General features: G+C 48.0%; 1 protein-coding gene across 3 annotated transcripts in view; it reads right to left on the bottom strand.

The window, feature by feature from the left end:
• Positions 1–14,720, bottom strand: part of DAAM1 (dishevelled associated activator of morphogenesis 1) — an 82,651-nt gene that overhangs the window by 54,742 nt on the left and 13,189 nt on the right. The window lies entirely within an intron of this gene.

Consider the following 14,720-nt stretch of genomic DNA (forward strand, 5'->3'; position numbering starts at 1 on the left):
CTGCCTGCTCGCTCCGTCACATATCCATGTCTGGTTTTGTTCCCCAAGGGAAGTCAGATGAGGATTGGGAATGATACAGATAGGACCTAATTAATTCCGAGACATTTGCTCTTGGCAAGCTGGACGAGATAAAGGGAATTCGTCTTCTCTGAGCTACAATAATGAACCACTCAAGCAACCAGACAAGGGAATAAAGTCACTGTCCCTATTACAGGCACTGGTGGCAGACAACAGAGTACCTGTGGCTACACCTTTGTCTAGCACTCACAAGGTATTAAGGTCTTTGTGGAAGAAGCAGTAAGTTGTAACCCATTTCCAGCATGGGGGAAATGAAAGAATCAGAAAAGCTAGGAAAGCTATTTTCTTGTCAATCTCTTTCTGCATTTCTGGTGGGGGCTGCAAGCTGGGTGATGTCCCACTGGTCTCTGATACCAGCACTGGTGCCACCAACCCCTTCTCCAGCCAACTCCACATACACAAAGGCCCACTTACCCAGCTCAGGTGCAGTTGCTCCAATTACTGCCAAAGCAAGGGCTGGGAGGTTCTGAAGATGGACACATACTGAAACAAGTGGAACTGGGGCACTGTTTTTACAGATACAAGCTGAGAACTGGAGATGCCCATGAGATCAGCTCACACAAGCTGTGGGGTGGGGAGCAGGAGGCAACACATGGCCCAGGATGGGAGTCAGAGGAAAGCAGAGGAGACCAGGGGTGTCTGATCTTTCAGCAGGTATTACCCAGGTAAAAACGTAGCACATGGCAAGGGAGCAGCTGCCAGAAGTTAAGTTTGAAGCTGATGCTGGACAACAGGAGATGTCCTGCCATGACACAGCAGGCTACACAATAGAGATGTTTCAAGCTGAGACTTTTTTTTTTTTTTCAATGGAGCTTTTGGCTGTGGGGTTGTAACTGATTACACTCAGGATCACTGATTACAATAAGGATCTGATCCATGGAGTCTCTAAGCAACCCAATAAAATGACAATTTCAGAAGCATCTCTCTTTGGTTTGTAGCATCCCTATTAACTGGTCGCCTCTTACTCAGAAAGGGTAGGGGTCTCAGACCCCAAGGAGGCTGTCACGGGGTCTGCAACTATGAAAGGTCCCAGCAAGGCTCCCTGCAGCTGGGCTGGGGGCACTGCACCACCACAGCCACATCCAGCAGCAACAGGGCAGATGCAGCAGTGGCTTCCACCTGCCCTGCATAGGTTTTCTGCTTCAGCCAGCTGCTCGGGAGCCACATCCCTGAAGGACTGAGAGAGCAGGGCAGGGCACTTCCTGGAAATTGGCACTTTACCCTGGTGAATCGTGCCAAAAGCCTGCACAAATGTCACGATGGCATTTCAACTGATAATAGCTTGGGACAAGCAGGGCAGCGGGGTCATGTCCGTGGCTGCGACCGATCCCAGTCCCTCTCCTCCGACCCTTGCTTTGTCCTCCCCAGCAGTGACCTTGTCTACTCCTCTGCATTGCCATGCTACCACGGCTGCAGTGGCACAAAACAACAGAGAGGTGCTTTAATCTCAACACCTTCCCCTCCTGTCCGTGTTGTTCAGCTGGATTTTAGCAGCTTGTTCTAAAAAGCCACAAAGGGTGAAATGAAGCTTTGGGTAGGAGTTAATCCAAGCGCTCCTAGCAGCCACTCCCTGCTTTGCCAAACAGCCATAAAACACAGATGAAGGAGGGTGTGGGGAGGCGATGCTCCTTTGGAAATAGAGTGCAAAACCAAAAAAGAAAAAAGATCAGCAGCCACAGCTGGGATGGGATGCGTTCACATCTCCCAGCTCCTCAAAGCCCACGTTTGAGACCTGGCAGATGCGTGCCCTGATGCGGGACCCACCATAACCAGCAAGAGACACCACATGGGCTACAGTGAAAGGCCACGGAGAGAAAAGTGAGCTGAAGTTTGGCCCCACCCCCTAAAAAAAAGCCACTGACCCAACATCGCCAGGAGCAGTGTTTAAATGAAATCAGTCATTAGGAGAAAATTGGACCCTGGTGTCGCTTCCGCCTTTGCTTTAAGGAAAGAAGAGCAGCAATTACTGCTTGCATATTCAGCAGCCTCCTTGGCAAGCTGAACTGGGCTGCATGGAGCAACGTGCCTGCAACTGATGCCCCAGTGAGCTGGTCTGGAACCAGTACTGGTATTGCAGCGCTGCGGTCTGCAGCACGAAAATACCCAGAGAGGGCACAAATGCATGCAAAGAAGCGTGCACGCTCCTCTTCACACCCGCCTCCAAACCCACACAAGAGCTAGGAGCTAAATCATCAAATATGAATATTAGCTTGTTGTTTTTCTGGCTCCTCTCCCATCCCCTCCCCAGACAAGAATACAAGATCCCGAGCAAGCTCTTTCCCAACAGGGAGCTTTATTTCAGCGTGTTTCACAAGGTGAAACTGTTTTTGTGCAAGTGTGGTGACATTGACTGACCAGCTCTGCCTACCCTGACCGATTTCAGCATTTCTGCCATGCCAAGCCCTGGAGTTTCAGTGATGCAGTAGTGTGGGATGCTCTGACACTCCTCCAATCGCTGCAAAGCGACCTTGCTTGCTGCCAGTGGTCAGGATGGGCCCCCCCAGGGTGTCCTCAACCCTGTACCACTTGTGACAGCACATCCAAAGCAGAAGTTTGGCACCTACCACGTTGCTCCTGTAGATTAACCCATCCCACTGCTAAGCAATGCAGCAGCCTTCCTCAGTGCACTTCCCCGTGCACGCATAGCATGGTATCTGACCAGACAGCACAAGTGCTACGTTTTAATTTTTGGCATTCTTTCTTTAAACTTCAGAATCAAGCCCTTCTTTGGATGGGCAGCTCAAGAAAAAGGACTGCATTGGTGGGAACCACCTCTGCTCCCAGCCAAGCAGACCAGAACCCAGGACACAGCCTGGCACTGCCCTAGTGGTTTCTGTTAAAAGTAACCAGGCAGGCTCCTTGGCCACAAACTCCCACGCAGACCCCCTTCTCAGACATAAAGCTGTTTCCACGCACAGACCGCATAGGAGACGACTGTTTATGTTTGGCTGAAATACGTGCGCGTCGGCAGGACCGCAGTTTTGACGTTGGAGGAGGAGAAAGAAAGAAAGGAAAGAAAGAAAGAAAGAAAAAAAACCCAACAACTACAAAACACTTGGCCAAAAAGCCCTGAACTGTTTGATGAGGGGCTTTTCCCATGAACCCATCTGTGAGATGCAATGGGGCAGAGCTTGGCAGCTCCCCTGCCCCGTGGTGCCACTGCAACACCTCCGGGTATTGTATTGCTGCAGTGGGCCAGCTGTGCATCAAGCACATGGGGACGTGGCCTTAACGCTATCAGGGAACACCAGCTGCCAGCAGGAGCCTGACTCACTGCAAAAATCACAAGAGCTGTAATTCCCAGCATAAGCAAATCTCAAATTCTTCAGTTTCATGGATTTATATACATATATATAGCTGCCAAATCCTAAACTACCACAGATCTTCCTCCTTCCAGACATCTTGTACTCCACAAACCTAAAAAAATGAGGGTTTTGCATCTCCCAGTTTCACTCATGCTGCACAACCCCAATGTGATAGCTGTGCCATGCTCTGACTTTGGCAGGAGCCTGCTGCAGTTGCAAGCCTCATCCACCAGCACCACTACAACGACAGTGCTCACATAAAACATGTTCACCGCTCTCTGTATTCTTCCCTCTTATTGTGGCATTCATCATGAAATGAGGCATACATCTGGGGCCGCTGCCTTGGGAGAAGATGTTTCATTCTGCTCCTGGCCAAGTGAGTTTGCAGAGGCATTTTGGAGACCTAATGGTGAAATTCAGATTGCAGCATGAAATATTGAAGCAGTTTTTTCACTAAGTTGGTACACAGTTACGTACAGGGATTTATAATATGCCAAAAACAGCCTGCTTTATTCTGGCTGTACACAATTTGACAGTGCTATTCACAGAAAAGAACAGCAAGCACTCAGCCAGCAACAACACAGCACAGATCATGAGTCCCTTCTCCAGTACATGAGCAAGGAGGAGCAACCAGCCCAGGAAAGCACAATGCTGCAATCTGCTTTTCTGGAGAAAAGCATCCACATGGCAGAGTGAGCCATGATCTGAATTAAAACCCTCCATCCTCAGTGCAGCAGCATCTGCTATAGCAGCCCAGCAGAAATGCAGAGCAGGGGATGGATGCTGGCTCTTGTGGGACCACCTCTGCCCCTGAGACAAGGTTGGGTGCAAGGAGAAGATGTCTGCTGGGTGCTCACACAGCCCCTCACCCCACCACCACTGCAGGGATTGATGCTGCTCAATGCACAGATGCACTTGACTGGGGAAGGAGCTGCTGGAGCAAACCTCTGCTTAATTTTGGAGGATTAAAACCAAACCTTGTTGAGACTTCCCCGGTCAACAAAGAGCAAGCAGTGCAGAACACCAAAATTTCACATCAATCTAACCAGCGGTGAGCTCAGCATTGATGCCAGATCCTCTCGGTGGATCACAGACCATCTCCCATTGCAGCTCCATCAGATCAGCTTGGACAAATGCCACTTATTTCAGGAACAAGGACAACAGACAGGTAACCCCAGACAAGACCCAGTTCGGGAACCTAAATAAATATATATATATACACATTTCCTAATACTCAAGTGCTAAGTGACCCAATTCTACAAAGCACACACATGCCTTTTTCCAGCAGATGGACAGATCCATGGTCCTTGTTCTGCAAAAGTAAACACTAAAACAGATGGGTTGGTGGTAGGAGGAAGAAATATTTTTCCCACTACAACTCTACAGAGTGTTCTGGGGCAAGAGGAAGCTCACCTCCCCCTCTTCTTCCTCCATCCCAGTTCCACTCTCAGCACCCAGTGCTGCCACAAGCTGACATCCAGTCCTGCTCCATTTCCACCCTTGGTTTTGTCCAAACTGGGAAGAAATATACACACTAAGCTAAAAACCACCACCACAAGCCTGATAACATGGAGACACAAAAGCCCACCTTAGTGTACCAGGTTTCAGAAGCCTCCCAGCACAGCAGGACTGCATTCCAGCCAGCCAAAGCCTTGTCTGCCAGAAGGAAAGCTCCTATCTCAGTGTTGCTCTGTTTACCCCAAAGGATGTGGATTTAAGTCACTGCATTTCTGAGATCACTGCAGGCTCCAAGCACTTACTTTGATGATGCAAAGCTTTTGTCAATAAAAGCTCAGCAGCCTTGCAAGTGGGGAGAGAGTGGAGCCGCATTTCCCACTGTTGCAGGACATTTGTTTGCCAATTAGCCTTTTCCTGGAGAACAAACAGTTCAGTAAAAGCTTTGCTTTATTTTATTTTCTTCCCTCACCCCCCTCCACCTCCTGCTTCTCCAATGAGTATCTGGACTCTGATTTATCATATGCAAAGCTTCACTGCTGAACTTTCCATTTCACTGCTCCCCATTTCAGTGGTAATCCCTGGCGTGAGATGGGCTCTCCTGCTGTAGAACCAGGGAGGGAGGAAGGCAAGTTTTTCCTCTCTTAAGTTCCTTAATTAATCTGGCATCGCACACAGGGTTTTTGAAGCTGTTCAGCAGCAAACACCTGCAGTACAGCAGCTCAGCAACGTCTGGGGCCACAGCATGGAATCGAGGAGCTACTAGCTGAATCCCCAATGGCCAATCTAGGGTCATGTTTGGGGATTTTTGGATTATCCATGCTTAAGGTAAGGCTACTAGAGCTGCTGGTATTTACACAACTTGTGGTGTGCAGCAAGCTTGTGTTTATTCTTTCAAAATGGAACTGGTTGAAGCTACCATAAACAGGAGACCATACTGAAAGGGGCCCTGAAGGGCAGATCTCAGAGTAGATTATTAAACTTCTGGTCCATGAAGCCCCCAAAGCCAACGAAACAGATTCATTGGGTCTATCAATAGCCCTACACGCCAGAAGCCACGCGAAATGCTTATTTCCCTTTAAAGATTTTAAAACACTGATATTAATCCAGAATGATTTTTGTCCCTGAAGTACGAATTTGGGGTCGAGAATTCCTTGATAAAAATGTCTGATAGCAGAAATTCCCCACCGGCAACTCACAGCATTAACACCTCCCACTGCTTCAGCAGACGAAGGCCAGGAAATAACAAACGTGAACTCACATCATGATGCTCACACATCACGACATGATGCTGCACAACTGCACCAAGATGGCTTGGGGAAATGAGAAGAGCTCCAGCACTGCGTCTGCTTCTCGCCAGGCTGGTAAAAGCAGCAATTTTTATCACATTACACTGAAGGGCTGTTTGCATTTGAACATAAGGAAAGAAAAAATAAAAGCAGGTAACCATAGTGGATGAGTCTAATTGGAAAGGTTGGGTGTATTTTTTTAGCACAACATGACCTAGACGATGGCAAAACCTCTGCTTTGGAGAGGATGGATGCAAGTTTCCCATTAGAGATGCTCAAGCCCACTTCCTTATAATTCAGTGCTGGTCTAATCAAGGCACACCACTTTCATTGCCTATCTTCCCGCTGGCTGGGAAGTGCAAGGGCTTTGAGTCTGGCCAACCCTTCTGCTTCCAGGGATGGGTTGAGCAGTGGCCCTTCCCCAGCACAGTATCCAGACAGAATCATCCACCCAGTGAAAATCCCAAGGGGATGCATTTAAAAATCAATATCGTCCATTTCGGCGCTTAATTCAGGAAAGTATCAGCATCAGCAGCATCGATATAAACCAAATTTCAGCACAGTGAGTACACGTACAGGCTTTGGTTTTTTTGTGCATTGATTTAGCCTAATCTGCCTTTTCCCCAACATTTTCAAGTCCAAATGGGGTATCAGTAGCACTGCTGATGCTTCAGACACCCTGTCTGCCTCACGTCTGGAGCTTTTTTGATGCCGTGCTGCTGTTTAAAAACCAAACCTCTTCCCTCCAGGAAGCAAACACTCCCCCAAACCCCCCTTTAATTGCAAAATTGTAGTGACAGCAGCCCTCTCTTCACCAAGGTTACATAGCAAAGTGTTGGGTTCATTTGTTTTTGCAAGTATGGGGTTGTACTCACATAAGTCACAATACTAAAGTTCCCATTCTCTGTCGATATTTACATAACAATCTCCCTTTTCATTAAAACTGGGAAACAAGGAGCCTTACAATAGCAGGGAAATGCTTGAAAAAGCGACCCAAGGGTACCCCAAGAGGCTCAGACACTCCAAGAGAAGATAAAATTAAAAGCTTCAAACACAGTTATCTCATCTTTTGGAGATAAGATAGCAGAATTGGGCGTTCCTCTATTTGGGACCTGCCAACCCACAAGCACAGACACCTCCCCAGCCACAGCTACAGGCACAAGAAAGCCACATCACCAGTTTCTGTAGGGATACAGCACTGAGCTCTGCCCTCCCCCATCACCCAGTCTTCAGCTCTATGGAAGGACCTCAACATCACCACTTTGTTCATCTCCACACATCCTCAAACCACTCCTGAACGCTCTCAGCCTCTTCCAAACTCCTAGGGAAGATACCTAACCGCTTGGGGTGGGAGGCCAACACCTCTCCATCAACACCAGCTCAATCAGCTCGCAACCCAAGGCAACAAAGCCTTCAGCTGTGGTGTCCCCGTCATTGCAGGGAGTCGGATTGCTAGGCTTTTAAAGGTCTCTTCCCATTCAAACAATTCTATATTCTGTGATTCTCTGCGAGGTTTCCAAGCCCTGGTGGGGAGGAGGCTTTCACTTCTGCCCCCATAAACCTCATGCTACCACTGGTGATCAGCAGCTTGGGGACAATCCCTGAAAGCCCACCTTCCCTTTTAGCTTCAGGGTGACTTACTGACTGCTCCACAGTGAAAAAGTGAAAAAGACACCCCAGAACACTCCTCACCTATTTCTTTAGCAGCTCTTACAGAGTAGGCCATGACTGAGTTTCTGGCTGCAGCTTTCCACAGGCCCCAGACAACACAGGGCCAGCAGGTCTAACCAAGCCTGAAACCCAGTGAACTGAGTTTTATTCCTCGATTTGTGCTTCATCATACCCGTGATACGATGGAGAGTCAGGAGCCGGCCAAGCAAACGCCGCAAGCGGGGAGAGCAGCGTTCACTCAGCTCACAAAGCGGTTAATGGCTGTAATAATAAAAAATAAAATAAAATAAAACAGCAAAGCGAGTGGAGACACTGCCTTCTGGCTCGGGGGCTGCAATGGAGCCAGATCATCTGTGCTCGGATGCCCATCAGTAACGTTTTCAACACTCAGCTATGAGGCGGAGGTGCCACGAGGGCTGGCTGGGGGAGGCTGCTCTGGGCCCAGCTCCCACCGCCAGGCTGTGCTGGGGACACCTTGCAGAGTCTCTGTCCACCCTCTGCTGCCAAACAGGCCGGCGTCTACCTCTGCCTAAAAGGGCTTCTCTGTGTCCAGCTTCAGTAGCCCACTGCTCCACATTAACACCACGGTTTGGATGTACCCTACACATACACTTGGAGAGGGAATTACGCTGAGATCATCTGTGAATTTGTGGCTGACTAAGAAAGAAGGAAATTCAATGGCTTTGGGATAACAAATCTACGGAGCGTATTCCAGCACAAGAGCTGTAGTGTCACTGCAGGAGCATGCAGAAGTTGCACACTAGGTTTGGGTACCTGAAAGCTCCCAGTTCACCGCAACCAGAGATCACAACATTCTGAAATAATTGCCTGTAATGACAAAATCTTTCAAAATCCCACTAGCGCACATTTTTCGAGCTAGCAGGAGCTACCAGTCCCCATCAACTGCAGCACCGCAGCTGCAAGAGCAGGGAGAGGAGGAAAAAGCACCTTGCAGACAACCAAGGCAACTCTGTGGAGCTGAGTGCCTCATGGGGGGGAGTAACCCCTCATCACCAGAAGCACCTGAAGCACACCAACACCTTATGAATTAGATTTCAGTAGTCCTACCAACATGTCATATGGATGAGGAATGCATGCTATGCAAATCCAGCCTGAGACTGCTCCCTGTCTAATCTAGCTTTAGATTCAAATACTTATTACCATGGCGTCTAATTGGGTAACACACACCAGCGAGTTTTAGTTTGGGCTCTCCAGTCCTTCGTCTTTGCTCTTATTAGGGAAAATAAGGCACCATATTTAAAATGTAAACAGAATAAAACATAAAAACATATTGACAACTACCAGTAAAAACCAAGCAGATACGCAAACATTTGGCAGTTCACCAGCAGCACAACAAGCACTGATTCCTGTTCACATTCCACTGTATCCCCCTGGCTCATCTTGGGGGTTTCTCCATTTCCCCTGTGAGACGTAAGGCAATGCAAAAGTCTCACACATCCATGTAGGACTTACCTGCTAGCAGACTGAACCCAGGAGCACCAAGCTTGGTAGTTCTGGGGTAGCAAAGCTCCTTACGGATTATCTGGGCATCCACACTAGAGCCACTAGAGCCACCAGAGCCTAGCTAACATGCTCCATTCTGGAGACATATGCTGGTTTGAGGAGGGTAGGAGTGCTCTGCTGCACTGGGGTTTGCGGCAGGATGCAGGGACCACGTGGATGTCTTTCCCAGAGGTCATCTCCTGTCTGTTTGCTGGCAACAACATGCCGTAATGAACAACCTTTCTGTCCCTACATGCACCAGGCATGGTGATTCATTTCATTTCCAAGTCTACTGAATACAGCTGGTCTGTCTGAGCTGTATGCCATCTTCAGTACCTCCAGGATACAACCCAACTCTCTTCCCCATCACGTAGCCGTGACTCAGGCACCATGAAACAACAGCTGCTCAGCCTGCCATGACAAACGGCACACTGACCTGCAACTAGCTCCAGCAAAGACTCAAGAAATGCAAATATCGTTACCAACCTCCGAAGTTACATTAAAGAAATCACTCCTGGTAGGGGAAGCAGTACCACGAACACCAGAGCTAACAAAGAGGAGGTTTGTGCCGGTGAGCCTATGCCATATAAACTATGTTTATATTAAGGCTACAAGATGAACTCAGATTTATTAGTCCGCAGAGAATACACGTGGGCAAGCATTTTCCCCCTGCAACACCTATGTGTCTGTGCAGAGTCCTGCAGCGTGGGCTCTCCGGTGCACCGTAATGCATTAAACCCAACTAAAGCACTCTTTATGGCTTGGACGTTCATAACATTTGTGCTTGTTCCCTGGCGCCTAGTACAGTCTGAGTTTGCATTGCATCCCTTCCCTTAATAGAAACCTCCACAACAGCCTTCTAACACGATGCCTGTTTTGACAAAACTTGTAGCAGTTCCCCATACTGGAGATGAAAATCAATCTGGAAGAGAGGACAAAATCAGCCGGTGGAATTAATGAATTGTCACTGGAGGAGGAGGAGGCGCAGATGTACAGAGCGACATCAAGGCTTCCTTTCATTAGGAAACTGCTAAAAACCACAGGTTAACTTTAAAAGATGCACATTATTACTGTGAAAAGCAAGACAGCTGATATTCTGCCTCTCGGACACATGTGCTCCGTGCTTAATAACTGATCAAACGTTCTAATGCTTTGGAAAGAGAAGAAAAACAAGCCCAAAGGAATTGAAGGCTGCAGCTTAGAGTGCTTTCAGAGATCAAGCTGGATGGTGAGGCCTGGCGGGGCTGTCCCTCTGACTCTGCACCTCATCACTTCCTCCAGCTCACGACAGCACTTAGAGCAAATCTGGGGGACTTTTCTTCCATGCTCCTGCAGCTGAGGTGACAGCAGGGAAGGTTAGATGTGGTGGAAAGATCCCCTTATCCATGGCACAGAGGGGAGAAAGTCTTGTGAGACTCCCCATCCAAGGATATGGATGGAGGTACTGGTAGGGATTCCTTCCCAAACAAACCAGAGAAATATACCTGCTTGTCCTTAGGGTCGGAGCACCCCAACAAAATCATACTCATCTGTGAGCCTAAAAAGAAAAAGCTGACATTCCCATATTGACATTCATTATCACTTCTGAGTCCAGTTCCTTCCCCCAGGACGACTGCCTCAGAGAGGGTCCTTCATCCCACTACAGCACAGAAAAACATGGACATACATTTGCAAGGCAAAAAAAAAATTGTTCACAGCCTCCAGTGCTGCTTTTTTGATCATTTATTGTGATGCTGTGGATAACACACATGTTACATGCACACATTGCTCACAGACAAACAGAATGTGAACCTATTTGAGATGTAAAAATAATTTAATGAATAAGTATATTTAGATTTATAACCCCACAGCAGCTTTATTTATAGGGATGCCAATCACTTTTACACAGATATAAAACAGGCTGGCAGAATGCCTTCCACTATATCCAGAAACCCATCTGTAACAAATCTAAGCCGTGATATCTCTGCATACATTTGGCCAAACAATAATGCTGCCTGCCATCTTGACATCAAACGTACAGATGGGCTGGGGGAGCTCTCCAGACCTGCCACACAGCCATAGATGGACACTTTTTGCTTTTACCTATTATTAACCAGTTGGAGAAAGTAGCAGACGAAGGAAAACCAGTCCCCATCTGGGCTGTGTGAATGCTAATATTAATGCAATGCCAACTGGAGAGCAAGCCAGCCTCCAGCTGGGGACAGGTGAACTGCTTTCAGAACCTCTCAGGTTCTGAAAGGCGAGGGATTAAGCGATGGCTCTTCTGTACACACTTCAATCCACACTCGAGACACAAAGTTAGGACGGAGGAAGATGCACAAGAAATTAATTGAAAGCCATCCCTCGGCTCTCAATCTTAAAGCAGACAAGACTTCTCCTGCTACCTCTCTTCTACCACCACTGCCCAGCATCTCACAGCTTTATCTAAAGCCTGCAGATGTCAAGGAGAGAGGTTGCCATTTACTTCTAGGAGCTTAGCATTGCAGCTAGCTGAGGATGCAAGCCCAGCACACACCAACTACCTGTGCTGTCAGATGGGTTTGGGGGATTTGATTCTTTTTACCATCTGGAGAAGAGCTTTAATTCTGAACATACAAATCTACTTCACAAGAAACAAAGCAAAACCATACTGCATCCCAGCAGGGCTTCTGGGGTCCGGTCATCTCAGTCACTGGGTGACATAGGGACAATTCCACAGTGGATACAGGCTGTAGGTAAAAGCACCTTCATCTGTGGAAGTCACAGCATTCTGGCAAATGCCAAGGCCGAAAATATTACTCTGGAATATCATTCTGAGTGGCTCTGGGAACAAACCCAGCATTCATTTTCACACCTATTCAGCAAATGATTTGAATAAGCTGAGAAGGGCTCTCTCACACAGCCTGACAGCATTATTTGATAGATTTCTGCCCTTGCTCCTTACATTATTTATGAGAAAACAACTCTCAACAAATGCCATCGCCTTCCAGTTCAGTGAGTAGATATACCTGTCCTGCCTCGGGGACAAAGCAACACCTCGTGGTCCCTTCTGTCCTGATTCCATTACAGTGTTATGCTACAAACTGTTTACAGGCTGGCATTCGCTCTGACTTATGCTCAGAAATAAATATGTCTAAAAAAGTAATTGATGGCAACAAAAAACAGAAACACAACAGCAGTTTTCTCACTCTCACAAAGAAAAAGCAAGGGAAAACAACCAGACACGACATCCTCAATTCAAATGTTTTCCAAAACATTTCCAAATGTTTTCCCAAATTTCCAGTCGAACCTTTTCACAGCTAAGCTGCAACACCATCAGAGCCTGGAGCAACATTTGCAGCTCAGGATGCATTTCAGCTTCGGGGCCATGCACTGGGATGGCTGGCAATGCCTTTTTGGCAACACGTTTGCCAAAGAACACCCAAAACTCTTGGGTAGAAAACACAAGGCTGAGTTGGATGGGGCCCCAGGAAACCTGATCTAGTGCCCGATTTAGTGGCTGGCAATCCTGCCCACAACAGGGAAGCTGGAACTACATGACCTTCAACCCAACGATCTCTCCAACCCAAGCCCATTCCATGATTCTACGATGAAAACACAGCATTTCAAAGGAAAATTGTCACAGCTTCCTCAGTAGGGCACCTTCCAGCATGAGAGAGCTTGACTGCCACATGGATATTCAAGATGTCAGTGAATGCACCTCTTTCAACTCGCTTCTGGACACAATCAAGCCCCAAAGCACGCTGCTTTGGAACTCTATCAACTGTACTTGGGCTTTGGATTAGATCTTCTGTAGAATAGAAAAAAGCCTTGCTCAAGGATGATAAAGTCTAGACACCACAATATATTTTCCATCTGATGCAGCAAACCTAAAATCCCCCCCCCCTTGATCTCAGGCTGCCACGATCAAAGCCATTATCCCGTTCGGAGCCCTTCTGAAACTTTAGCTTCCAAATGTGCAAGTTATTTTTAAAATCTAAACCAGGCCAAGCCTCTTGTTTGGAGTTTTATGAGGAAAACGGGGTGTGCGTGTCCCAGTCCTTCCCCCCACATCTGGAAGTGGCTGGCGGTCAGCCTGCACACAGGCAGGCTACATGAGAGGACATGGTCTGTTCTCCCAGTGATGGCCATGAAGCATGGGGATATTCTCCATCCTCGACTGAGATGGAGGATTTTGGAAGGCAAACATCCTCTGCATCCTCATCCTGCAATCCATGTTTGCCTTCCGCATCCTCCATCACATCTTCCATTCTCTCCAGTGAATGTTTCGCTCGGCTAAGCAGCTTCTACAGCAGTAACACAAGATAAGTTGCCTTTTTTTGATCCCAGTATCAGCCTGACCTCTTCCCAAATGTCATCAGAGCAGACCTGGGTTAGCCACAGGCAGGCATGGAGAGGACGGTGCTTAAAGACTCTTCATCCTCACTGACTTCTGGGGGGCCAACAGCAGCACTACACACTGAACATCGCAGGAGCTTTGGGAAGTGTCATCTGAAATCACAGAATGGTTTAGGTGGGAAGGGACCTTAAAGTCCACTTAAACTCATCCAACCTGGCCATGAGCACTGCCAGGGATGGGGCACTCACAGCTCCTCTGGGCAGCAGTGCCAGCGTCTCACCACTCCTAACTGTGACAATTTTCTTCTTTATATTCAAAGGATTACCATGGAAAGGAGATAGATTTTGAGCTCTGACCCCCCATGTGCACGTTTTGCTTGATCTCCTGAAGCTGAGTAGATGCTGATGGCCCCAATTCACACTCGCATCAGCCCCTTCCTTTCATGGGAAGGCAGCGAGCGCAGCCACACCGCACATCCATAATGCTTGACAGGAGCTAATTAAAGCGCAGTTACTGACCTCAGGACAGAAGCTAGCCAGAGAAAATTTATGGTGTGCATCACACGGGCAAACGGAGGAGCTGATCGTAATGGCAGCTCCTGGCTTTAGAAGGCTGCAGGAGCACATCCATCACCAGCAGCAGCGTGCCCACGCCCCAAAGGTTCGCACACGGGCTATCTGACGCGATAAATTACACGGCCGATGAGCCAGCACTGCAGCCCCTGACCGCTGGCACAGTCTCCCAAGAAAGTAAAACCAAGAGCAAAAGGCAAATTACTGAGCCCAGTACGTTGTCCTCTGGGCTGCTGCCAGCCCTGTCTGCCCCACATCACTCTGGCCCTTCTGCACAAGCTGCTCTTGGGACCATAGTGATAAACATGAAAGGAAAAAAGTCACGTTATTGATTTAGGCTCCGTGCATGCATGAGGCAAGGCTCCAGCACCATACCTGCCTCGTGGCCAGGTTTTCTTGCCCTCTTCCTGTTTAGCAGCGTTTTTCTGTGCCCCTCTTGCATTATGGAGGGGGGAAATTGATACACTGTCCTCCCTTCCAAAACCCAACACGCAAAGAAAAACCAACTTTACTACGAGTCCTGGCAAAC

The sequence above is a fragment of the Centrocercus urophasianus genome, unplaced genomic scaffold (assembly GCF_019232065.1).
Source record: "Centrocercus urophasianus isolate 14NV4802_14NV808 unplaced genomic scaffold, USGS_Curo_1.0 seq_14, whole genome shotgun sequence".
Taxonomy (NCBI): Eukaryota; Metazoa; Chordata; class Aves; order Galliformes; family Phasianidae; genus Centrocercus; species Centrocercus urophasianus.